We start from the raw sequence: 13,270 nt of genomic DNA on the forward strand, positions 1-13,270 counted from the left end.
TAATTAAAGTTCTGTTGAAAGTACCTGTAGTAGAAATCATACAAGACAATAGGTTTATAGCTTTTACCCTCTACCTTCATAATATGCTGGTCTTGTACATATTTCTCAAAATTCATATCATAAATCTTGCTCGCATTTAACTCAGGAAACAAGTAAAATTTATTACTCTGCTTCCTGCAGTAGTGGGATGAATGTTTTGGAAAACTTTTAATGTGACAGTCTATTTGTTGTCTAATGATTTCTGGAATGGCATCAGGCCTGGCTTCACGTTTTCCTCTCTTGTCCTGTGGAGGTGTAATGTTTGTTTCTATGTAACTTGCATTGCACTCTGCACGCTTCTTGCTGAGCCCATATATTAGACTGAATGCTGTCTTGCATAGCTTAAATTCCTTTGGTCCCATCCTAACCTAAAAAGAAACAATACACTATGAAACTCCACTACTCTACATAGCAACACACAAACAGGCGTACTTTTCTGAAAGTGTTGCATTTCACATGTACCCTATACTCAAGACTGAAAGCCCAACATGTCCTTATCACTGTTGTTCGTCTTATTAAGCCACTTACGTATGAATCTTATTGTTCTTGGCTTCTTGTTCCACACAAATATGTCAAGCTACCACTTTTCTCATCATCTGTTAGTATGGACAAGCAGTTTCCCTTGCATTTACAGTCTTCTTGCTGTGTACAACTTTGCCCATAACACCCATATATTCTTCACCACTAGCATGTTTCAACTTCCTCAGAGTCCTTTTCCAACTCATTGGATTTCTAGATCACTTGTGACCACTTTGATGATTCATATTTATATTTTCCTGTGAAGATTCACTTCCTGTATCATTACTTGGGTTAAATTCACTGACTGAAGCGGTACATGGTTCATTCACATCAATATCATCTCCCATTTCTCCAACTAACAGCTGGAGAAAGCAAAGCAACATGCACAGGAGCCAGAACGTGCCTCTCTCTACTGAGCAATTGTTGAACCACTTTTGGGGCAAGACAAAGGTATATCATGCAGATGCCTCTCTCTTACTCAAAGTGCAACAGGGAGTAAAGTTTTAATCACATTTATTACCATCAGTTTCCAATGAAGCTACCTCATTCTTGCATCGAAGATGCAACTAGTTTTCTGCACACATAGGTGCAATAAACAGTTTTTTGTGAATTTTGGAATTACCTCCCTCTTGCACCAAACACTTCAATTCTTGTACTGTGATGGTTGTTGAAAAAATTTTTAAGTCATCAAAAGAAGTGAATCAGAGCAATGCCATGTTGGCTGATTATGTGCCCCAGGTAATGGATTTCTTGCAAAACAAGATGGCATTTTTTACAAACTATTAATCATGTGGCTTGTAAATGATCAAGAAATTTATGTAAATGCACTATATATCTTTGGAGAACACAAGTATATCATCCAAATAGACCATGCATTGCTTCATTTTTCATTCTCACAATGCACCATCTAACAGTCACTGGAAAGTAGCTAGTGATTTTTTCACCCCAAAAGCCATACAACAGTTCTGAATGTTTGTAATAGCCAGAGGATGTTGAGAATGCTATCTTTGCACAATCTTCAGGCATTAACTCTAATTGATGGTATCCGCTTTGTAGATCCACAGATGGGAAATAATGACACAGGCCCAGATTATCTAGGATTTCAGTATATTGGGCTGGTGCTCAAATTCATGGCATTTTTTCATAAGTGTAATAAGCACAACAGATTCACATAACAGAGACTTTAATCATGAATAATATATTCTCTTTCACTATTTACAATGCTAATACTAGGGTAACTTTTCAATGCTGTGACTGTAGAAATCATGTGGTTTTGGGGCAAAGAACTCATCAAGCCATGTTCAGAGCATATTTTCAGCCTGAAAGTAAATTACTTGAACTTTTTTGAGAACGGAAAATGTGAAAATCTGAGGGCATTAGATCGAGTGGATAAGGGCAGTTAAACTCCTATATAATGTTGTTATCAGTCTAGCAGAATGTGTGTCAGCATTATCATGGAGTAGCACCACGTCATGCTGTCTTCCTTGTCATTGTTCTTGGGTTCCATCTGCAAGACATCTCAGTTGTTGAGAATAAATGTCAGCAGTGATGGATACACCACAGGGAAGCAATTTATCATACACCATACTGTTGCTGTTGCTCCAAATGCAAAACATTATCTTTTGTGGATGCATGCATGTCTTTGTAGAGGGAGTTGCTGCTTTGTTTGTGCTCTACTATGCCTTTCTTTTCTTTACATTTGTGTACAGATACCGTTTCTCATCACCAGTAAAGATACAGGATAGGAATGGTCAGTGTTGTTCACTAGCCAATTGATTACAAACAAGCAGAGATGCACATATGGCTACCCACTGATTTTTGTGATTTTGGCTTAGAGCACGAAATAACCATTGCTCTGATTTTTTAACCTTCCTCACTGCATGCAAAAGTCACATGATGGTGGAATGATCACAGTTCATCGCGTTTGCCAGTTCCCTAGTACACTGACATGGATCACTGTGAATTAATGCACTTAAATGAGCTTTACATCTACATCTGCATCTACATGGATACTCTGCAGTTCACACTTAAGTGCCTTGAAGACCACATTCACAATAATTCTCTATTATTCCAATCTCAAACAGTGGTTAGAAAAAACAAACACCTATATATTTCTGTCTGAGCTCCAATTTCCCTTATTTTATTATAATGGTCGTTTCTTTCTGTGTAGGTCAGCATCGACAAAGTATTTTCACATATGGAAAAGAAAGTTGGTGACTGAAATTTTGTGAGAAGATTCCACAGCAATGAAAAACACCTTTCCTTTAACGATGTCTACCCCAAATCATGTATCATGTCAGTGAAACTCTCTCCCCATTTTGTGATAATACACAATGTTCTGCTCTTCTTTGAACTTTCTCAAAGTACTCCATTAATCCTGTCTGGTAAGAATCCCACACCATGCAGCAGTGCTCCAAAAGAGGACAGTCAAGCATAATGCAGGCAGTCTTTTTTGTAGATCTGTTACATTTTATAAGTGTTCTGCCAGTAAAATGCAGTCTTTGGTTTGCCTTCTCCACAACAATTTCTGTGTGTTCTTTCCAATTTAAGTTGTTCATAATTGTAATTCCTAGATATCTAGTTGAATTTATAGCCTTTAGATTTGATTGATTTACCATGTAACCGAAGTTCTTCTTGAATGGTGACAGTCACTAATGTCAAAACGAGAAATTTTCTTGTTATGCTGCATCCAATGGGATTATTTCCAGACATGGTGCAAATGTTCCTGGCTGCCTTTGCTGCTATCATGCCTCTATTGAACTCAAACAGAAGAACATGTTGGAGATGTTCTGATTTCTCCATTTGCACCACATCTCCAAATGACAAAAGATTATATATAAACCCAAACAGCAACAGTGAACTAAAAATAAAAAATAACAACTGATAAATAAACCGTAGCAACACAAATACCAACATGCAAAACAAAAATGCTATGAACTTATGTACCAATTTAATATTTGGCATGCGGTAGGTGTCTGATATTGTCTTTTGGTTTAAATAGTGATAGTCACAACAGAACCCATACACTATGCTGCCATCTGGTGATATTTTTGGTATGATGACAGCAGATGCTGACTGGGAGCTATTATTTGTTTCCATGATTGCATCTTGAAGTTGCTGTCTTTTGTCTTCCAGGCTGTAGTTGCTGTGGACTCTATATGGTTTTTATTATAGATAGGTGCTTCATCTCCAGCGTGAATATAATGTTGAGTTAGTGGCATGATAGCCAATGGTCCAGAAGGATCAAATAACACTATGTGTTCTTCTAACAGTGTTCCATGTCCTCCTTGCCTGGTCCCTCTGGGTTCTCTACTTTTCACCTTAGTGCAAACAAACATATTTTTCCTGTCCAATTCATCTTCATATAATAATTCTAAATCAGCTACCAGGGTACTACATGACAGCTATCCTTCTTACATGCTAAATTTATCAGTACTGACAGGTGCTACTTTGCTTCCTCCAATTATTTTCTGTACACACATTTCACTTTATCCAATTCTTCATTTTCAGACAAAGGTTCGATTATAAACAAAGAATTCACCAGCAGATCAGCCCCTACATCAGTCCAGATTACCTTTCCAATACCTAACAGTATAATATCCTGGAAGTTGACTTTAAGGGACCTTGTATGCAGTGTAGATGACCGTATTTACTCGAATCTAAGCCGCACTCGAATCTAAGCCGCACCTGAAAAATGAGACTCGAAATAAAGGAAAAAAAAATTTCCCGAATCTAAGCCGCAGCTGAAATTTGAGACTCGAAATTCAAGGGGAGAGAAAAGTTTTAGGCCGCACCTCCAAATCGAAACAAAGTTGGTCCATTGTAATATGAGACACAATTCAGGTCAAATGAATGACGATACAGCTACAGTAGTTTGGTTCGAGCCGTAAACTTAGCAGTTAAGCTTTACCAGGTAGCCATTGCTATGCGTCAGGCGCTCCGTCCTTATTTATACGGGTACCCTTCGTTTTTCATGTGCTTCGTCTGGTTTGAATTGATTTTCTTTGATCTGATAATTGCCGTTCTCTTTTTTATAGGTGTTTTCGTCACTCTAAGCTGAAAATGCATTACTGTACTGTGTCATGCATTGTTTGTCGCATTCCGATAATGAATGTTCACGACCTGTCGCCGCTCGCGGCATGGTTTGCTTTTGTGCGTGCTACCGCCGCTTACAATAAAAAAAAGAGAGTAATTGTCTCAGTAGCGAAACAATGGCAAGAGACTGCTATTTGTTGTTATTTACACTGCTGCTTTCTTTGATAATGATCAACAAGAACCAAATAATAAACTGCGTATGACAGAAGATGTTCTGAACGAGATTTTAGCGAAAATTTTTCTCCGTTTGAAAATCTTTGCAGACGCCTCTGTAGTACATTATTTTCTGCACAGAAATTAGAGTCACCTTAGATTTAAAAATCTAGTCAATTGCCGTGTTTCATTTCTGACCGTATCACTATTAGGCATAAGAATAATACGAATATGAACATGACATATGTGTATACTTCCGCGTTTGTGTTATCTCACTCTAGTTTCGTAGTTTATTAGGCAGACAGGATTTAAATGAGATAGCAGCAAACACGAAAGAATACATGGCAAAATGTTTATATTCGTATTACTCTTATGGTGAAGAGAATACTGCATGTGATTCAGAAGTCACAAAAGTTCCCATTAGCAACCTTCTCTTCTCACAGGTAGGAAAAAAAATCAGAACGTAGTATTGGCCATACTGAAAAACATCGCAAACGGTCTTGCCAGTCGGATTTTCGTAGTACATTGAAAAGCTGCTACATTCGAAGATGAACAATACGGAATTTGTATTTACTTCGTTGGATAATGCATGAAAATGCAGTGGTCGAAATTCGGAGCGGAGAAAAAAAGCTCGTCTTCCACCTTTTTTTCTTTATTTATTTACTGACGCAGAGATTTTGGCGCCAGTATTTATCTTTGTGCCTGTAAAGCATGCCTGTGTTGCGCTACATATATTCGACGGCAGAAGTTAGTTGTGGCGGCACCTACCAACATATTTCAGAACTTCCGCTTACTTTGCACTCGATTCTAAGCCGCAGGCGGTTTTTTGGATTACAAAAACCGGAAAAAAAGTGCGGCTTAGATTCGAGTAAATACGGCACTCAAGTGTCTTCAGATTTCTTTGCAACAATAATGGATTTCCTGCTGTTGAGACAAAGTAAAATGGTGCTCCATCTAGTTCCACCAACACCTCTCCATCTCAAATTTGGTATGATGCGCAACCACAAAATCTAATCTGAGAATGATTTCATAGCCGCTGCCAACTATGGAAAGGACTTCTTCGTTTACCTTGAAGTTACTTCCCTCACTTGTAATTTATTACCATTGAAATGAACATATCTACACAACTCCCTCCTATTACACTTAATGCCCATTGTGGTGAATTTAATTCTGCATTACTAAGTATGCCCTTAATTGCTACAGATACCTCAAGTCCAGTACCTAATAAGAATTTACACAACTTCCTTTCATGTAACTGATCAGAAAAAAAGTCTGCAACTGATTTGCACTCTTACTGGGAGGGCTGTACAGTGGAAATACCATGCCTGCACCATTTAACAGTGGGGTATGAGGTCCAACCTGAGACCATCTTCCCTCTATCTTTGAATTTCTGCAGTTAGTATTCCTCTTGGAGTACTTAAAATGCTTACATGTCCAACACTCTGTTCTCTGCAATTACACTTCATTTGCCTTGTATGAAAACATACAAAACATTTAACATTTGTGTTAAATATTATCTTCTTTCCCACAACTTGGTGACCACATCTATCTTCACTAACGCTGCTCCAACAGCCTCATTAGGAGAGTTTGTAAATTCCATTCAAATTCTGCATGACATATCTGAGGGTCATCTATGTGAAAACACATTAGTGCCCTTTGTTCAGCTTCCTCCAAAATGGCTTTGGTAGCATGATCGTACTCCATGAGCTGAAATGTTTTGGCATTTATTTTATGAATATGGTCTACAAAATCTTCTATCAATTATCTGTGCTTTTGACACAATTTGTTCTGTTGCTCATGACAGTATCTTGATGTATTTTTCTTTGATATTTTTCCACTAACCCCTCCTGTAATTCATTAAATGACTGCACTTCCCTCAACTTTTCATGGCACATAGCATATGTCCTAGTGTCTCCTGTTAGTTTGAGTTTGACTACATTTAATAACCATTCCTCATTCCAATACTCTAACCCCACACCCATCTCTAAATTATCTAAGAATACAAAGACGTCCCCTCCTGACTTTCCTGACTATGGGGTAACCATTGCAGCAGTATTAGTGTTCAGGATAGGTGCATTAGGAAGTGATCATTCCCTTATTTCCTCCATTGGTTGCCCTAATTCAGTCTGTAACCAAGCCACTTGATCTATCAGATGCTGAATTGCATCTTGAACATGAACTTTTCATTCACTTTGATATTCTACTACCAATACAAGTGTACAGTAAACCCAAAAATAGAATGCAGAGGAAGAAGAAAGGAGTGGGAAACAACCACACAGGCCCAAAAATCTCTTAAAATCTTAAAATTGGCACTTGCTGGCATTGCTGAGTAGGCTGAACCTGCTTCAGGAGATCCATTGTTCTGGCTGCTGTCCTCTGGTTGTCCTCCGCCTTTGTCTTCAGCAATATGTCTGACACCTTTTATAACAGTGCTGGAGATTGTTGCCTCCTGCACTGTTGGTTGCAATGGGACTTCCAGATGGCTAGTTGGCTGAGATTCTCTGCTGAAGATGGATGAGATGTGCAGCCAAAGAAGGTCTGGTCAAATTTACAATAACTTTCTTGTTTCAGCTTGTTTGCAATCATTGGCTTGGAACGACATGTAATGATGGCAGGTGAGGTGAATATCACAATGTTTCCCAGTGCATCAGTCCTCAGCTGCTGACTGCATGCCCTGCTGCTGCTTCTTCTTCTGCATTACCAGATTCTTGGATTCTGTGGTCATGAAAGGTGTGGCCAGCAGTGTTTGCCATGAGAATGTCTGGCATGACATATCATGACATGACATGACATATCATGCCCCAGTATCCAGAGCATAGTCTTCCGTTTGTACCCCAGTAAGACAAGGGATGTGAGGAGGGTGTTCAGGTTGGTTGCACCAATAAGCACACCCATTTAGCAGTAGTTCATTTATTAACCTTAAGACATACAAGGATCACAAAGAACTGAACTGAACATGGCGGAACAGCCAAAGATAAGGCTTAGAGTCCAAAGATGAATGCACATTGATGTTGGTGTCGATTTCATCAGCATCACATAGACTCCCCCCCCCCCCCCCCTCAATACAGAGTACTCTTGAGAGGCCGGGGGGAGGGGGGTTGACTATGGTGTCGGCAGGGGTGGTCCACGGGAGCCGGACCATGGTTAGCTCGACAGCGTCGTTGGGGAGCTGTGTGGGTATATGTCATGAAGGAAGGTTCGGCCACCGAACATGGAAGTCGCTGAAGCAAGCCGGGCATCGTACTGGGCGTGCTGGTTGTGCGGCGACAGGTAGGCCAGCAGTTTGCGGGTGGAAAAGAGAGATGAAGACAATGTCTCTGGTGGGCATGGCAAACACACGAAGCATGTCCAGGTCAACGTTGGGCGGGAGGGAAACACATTTCACCAGGTGGCAGGGAATGGCAGAGGTTGTGTCATGAACACTGGATGAAGAGAAACATATGACAAACAGTGTATAATTGCGCAGTATTATTGAGATGTCGTGGATTATGTCCGGGGGGGACAGGCACAAACACCTCAAACGAGGGCACGTTCAAGATTGGGAGGGGGGGAGGGGGGGCGTGAGAAACCTCGACAGCGCAAGGCAGGCAATGGTAGAGAGGTCGAGGGGACCGGCAAAGGGCCCGGCGGTGACGGCATGATCATAGGTAAGCTTGACGTGGGGAGCATTTGGGCACTCAACGGAATGTTTGAGACCGGAGTAGAGGGCGAGGTCGGAGGAGAGGTCGACGATTGGAGCTGGAAGTCACTCGATCGAGTGGGTAAGTCCAACGTGGAGGGAGTGGTCCGAGCGTCATGTGCCACAACAGTGAGTGGCGTGGTCAGGGCCTGAAGTGGGGTAGAAGAAGACTCGACATGAGCAGGCTTAAGTCTGTTGAGAGAGACTGTAATAGCTGAATCTTTCATCTGGATGTCATAGGTGTTGGCTGAGTGCCGGAGAACTTGGTACAGTCCGGTATATGGAGGTTGGAGGGGAGCACAGACCGTGTCATCTCGGAGCATGACGTACTCGCAATTGTCCAGAGATTTCGGGACGTGAACCTTAGGGCGCGAATGGCTGGCGGGTGGAGGGATAAGGAGGTTGATGAAGTGGCGTCTGACGTGGTCCACGAAGGAAGGTAAGTCAGACTGAGGGAGAGAATTGGAAGGGCTCACAAGTTCACCAGGGAGAACAATGTTCTGGCTGTATACGAACTCCACTTTTGTGCCTTTGAGGTCTTCGTTATAGATTGCACGAATGCCGAGTAGCACAAGGAGAAGGGCCTCCATCCATAGAGAGTCGTGGCATCGAAGAGCCCTCATGAAAGTGCGGTGCCAGCACTTGACTAGCCCATTACTTTCCAGGTGGTATGCTGTGGTATGAATGCGCTGGATGCCGCAAATGTTACAAATCCCGTTGAACAGGGCTGGCTAAAATTGTGTGCCCTGGTCAGTTGTGATGATAGCTGGACATCCGAAATGTGATACCCATGACTTGACGAAAGCTCGAGCAACAGTTTCTGCCATAATATTGGGGAAGGGGACAGCCTCGACCCAGCGAGTTGTTCGGCGGTCAGTAGACGAGAGAACATAACGAAAGCCGTTAGAGGGGGAGAGAGGGCCGACAATGTCAATATGCTGGAAACGACCAGGAGGGTTCGAAAAGGTGCCGAGGGGGGGAGGGGTTAAAGTGGGGGGGGGGGTGAAGTGTGCTTGTGTATTTTGCAGCATTGGCACGCGACACAGGAGCGTGCCCATTGCTGGCAGTCCTTGTTGACATTTCTCCACACAAAGCGCTCCACTACGAGGCGGGCGGACACACGAACACCGGGGTGGGCTAAATTATGCAATGCGTGTGAAGACAGCTCGATGGAGCGTGGTTGTGATGAGGGGCGTAACGTGCCCGTACTGTCATAGCACCAGATCTCACCAGAAATGCCAGGGAAGGTGGTGCGGACGAAGTGTAGTGAAGAAGTAGAGTCTGAACTCTCCTCGTCAGCGGGTTGGACGTTAGGCAGTTCAGAGAGGTCTAACAGCGAATGGACGGCGTTGACTTGTGAAAGGAAATCAGTAACTATATTGTCAGCACCCTTTATGTGTCTCACATCGGTGGTGAACTTAGATATGAAGTCCATGTATCTGAAGCGGCGAGGAGGCGGGTCAGCTGGCAGGTTTGTAATGGCCACAGCCAGGGGTTTGTGGTCTGTTAAAACATAGAAAGGATGCCCCTCAACGTCAGTCTTAAAATGCTTGATCGCTTCATAGACCACGAGCAAATCCCTGTCTAACGCGGAATATTTCCGTTATGCATTGGTGAGCTTGTGTGAGAAGAACTGCAGAGGCAAAGTTTGGCAGTCTGGCTAAGGACAGCGCCGATGGCAGTATCGCTCATGTCTGTGGTGATGAAACGCTGTGCATTGGGATGGGGACGCGCGATGGTACAGGCCTCGGCAAGAAGATTTTTGAGGGCAGTGAAAGAGTCAGTCACAGCAGGGGTCCATGGAACTGGCTGAGATCGAGAAGTGTTGGTGCCTGCCAAGGCATCCGTCAGTGGAGCCTGAATCTCCGCAGCCCGAGGTATATGTCGACGATAATAATTAACCATCCCCAGAAAGCGCCGGAGCTCTTTGAATGACGAAGGTCTGGATTGGTTTAGTATTGTCAGGGGGTGGTGAAATGCCATCGGCAGAGACCCGAAAACCAAGAAAAGTGACAGCGGGTTGATGTAGCTGCAATTTGTCCTGGTTGGTCTCGATGCCTGCTGCTGCAAGAATTTCCATAACAGTTTGCACATGTCGAATGTTGTCCTCGATGGAGGAGCTGAACACAAGAATGTCATCAAGATATGCAAAGCAGAATTTTAGTCCGAATAGCACTTCGTTGATGAAGCGTTGCCAGGTCTGGGTAGCGTTTTTCAGACCAAAGGGCATGAATTGAAACTGAAATAACCCGACTGGGGTGGTGATTGCCATCTTCTCAATGTCTTCAGCAGCCATGGGGATCTGGTGGTAGGCCCGTTTGCAATCAATGACAGAGAACGTGGTCGCACCTGAGAGGGAACTGGTAAAGTTGGCAATGTTGGGTATGGGGTAGGTGACCATAATTGTTCGTGCGTTTAGTTAATGGTAGTCTCCGCACATGCGCCAGGACCCGTCTTTCTTGGGTGTCATATGAATGGGTGTAGACCAGCTGCTGGCAGAGGGTTCGATGACGCCAGAGCTTAGAAGTTCAGAAATCTGCTTTTTAAGGTCGGAGAGGTGCTCAGGACAAAGTCGACATGGTTTACTGGAGATCGGGGGACCTGGCATGAGGCGAAGCTTGTGAACTGTGCCATTGGTGACGACGAAAATGTTGCTGGCGGCACAGGAGGTGGTTTGTTTACAATGTGAGGCGGGCGGGGCAGGCAAGGCGAGGTTGTGGTGTTCGGAGCCACTCGGCGGTTCTGACGGGAGCCGAGGTGTCCCAGGAGTGAACGTCACAAGATGGCCGCCGGCCCAAAGCAGTGGCACCGTGGTCGGGTGAGCTCGGTAGAGCTCATAAGCCGTTAGTGAGTCCATTGTCTGAGGCCACGGCCTGTGGCAGTACGTTCGCGGGTGAAATGCTTGGCATGAGTGCACTGTTTCTGTTGTCAGTGGCAGTTGCACGGCAGTGCGCAGGAGCTGAAGTTGCATAGTTTGAAGTGCTGTCTGCAAGGGGCAGGGTAGGAGTCGTCAGCTCGGGAACACATGACGCTTGTCGCGCATGTGCACTTGTGTCCGGCCGAGTGTCAAACACTGCCGTGTTAGGAGGGAGTGCCCCGTGGAACTGTCAGTACATGTTATGGCAGTCTTGATAACACAGCTGCGAGGGGTAGCAGGAGGTAAACACACGGAGGCTCGATTACTGGGACTGCAAGCAGATTCGGCTCACTTACTGACCTTGCTTTGTCCTTGCTGTAGTGTCTGTAATTCCTTTGCTGTTCCATCAAGCGGGAGGGAGAGCTCGAAGTTTTCCTTGCGTAGGTGAGCGACGTGTTCAAGCTCAACAAGGCAATTGTGCGTGGTTTCTTGTAACGTCGTCGATAGAGATGAGCATGTATGGATGAGATGAGCCCGGACCGATGTGTCACGGGAGGGTTTGCTCGACAGAGCACAGAGGAAGTGAGTCTTGGACCGATGATGAAACACGGTGTTTTGCACTAGGTCCAGTGAAAGTTTTTGGTATCACAAGAAGTCAATGCCTAGTATAGGCTCATCAATCTCTCACACTAAAAAAGTCCACTCGAGTTTGCAGTTTGTGGAGAGTGAGACGAAGTGGGAAGATGAACCCGAGCATTGTAGTTTAGTTGACTTCACGGCTTGCAGTGAAGTATGATGAGGGTGGATGTTCGACGATGCTAAGGATGTAGGCAGCAGTGAAACATCGGCGCCTGTGTCCACTAGGAAAAGGTATCCTGACGAAATGTCTTTAATGTACAGTCGTCCGCAATTATCCGGTCGTTCCCGGACAGAATGGAGCACTGGTGGGTGCCTGTCATGTTGTGAACAGGAGATGGCACCCGGACCTACCTGCGATTGGCATTTGGGAGGTAGCAGGGTGGTCTGCACTTCCATGCCACCTCACCAAACCGTGTGTGGAAGTAACAATACGGGCGGTGCAGTTGCATTTCCTGCAGAACGTTCGTTGCCAGTGGTGGTGGGCGAGGTTCAGTGGCCGCAGTGGGTTTGGTTGCAGGAGGGGGCGTGACCGTGGGCGGAGCCGGTGACATCCCAGTTGCTTGTTTACTGCTTCCCGGAGCAAGCAGAATGTCGGTACAGTACGGCCCTGGCCTCGTCCGGCCACAGGACGATGAGCCTGAACCTGAGACTTGTCAGGTAGGCAGTGGCTGGCGAAATAGAGCAGTGATGCATCGTGTAGCTTGTCAGCAATTGTCATTCTTTGCTCGACAGGCTTGGGAGACCTTTGAGCCAGAGCAATGCGGATGTGAGGAGATAGTTTATATGAACAGATGGTGAGGAGATAGTTTATCTGACCAGATGGCGAGGAGAGCTGTGTCAGAGAGTAGATCGGCGCTGACCAGGGCACGTATTCATCTCCAGAGCTGGGAAGGTTTGTCGTTGCCTAGTTGCTTGACGTGGAGCACTTGCCATATTGCTGCCTCAGTTGAGTGTGCAAGCCAACGTAGAACTGTCTTTTTAGCTAGAGTGTACCGGGTAGATGAGTCCAGGGCGTCGACCAGGTCAGCAATCAAGTCCTCCTAGTTGTGCACGTGGGTGATGAGGCACAGAAACCTGGTTGACTCGGCGAGTTTGTAATGGCCGAACACTTCGTCCACAATTTTGAACCAGATTGTTGCTCTGTCGGGATTAAACGGTGGCAGTGTCGGTAAGTGTTGTAGAATGTGTGGAAGAACAGGTTGAGTTGAGTTCGTCGGGGCACTGCCTGAATCGAGCTGTTGTTGCTGTAGTATTCCAGGAGAGTGTACCTCCAGGGGATGTGGCAACGA

Source organism: Schistocerca cancellata, chromosome 2 (genome assembly GCF_023864275.1).
Source record: "Schistocerca cancellata isolate TAMUIC-IGC-003103 chromosome 2, iqSchCanc2.1, whole genome shotgun sequence".
NCBI lineage: Eukaryota > Metazoa > Arthropoda > Insecta > Orthoptera > Acrididae > Schistocerca > Schistocerca cancellata.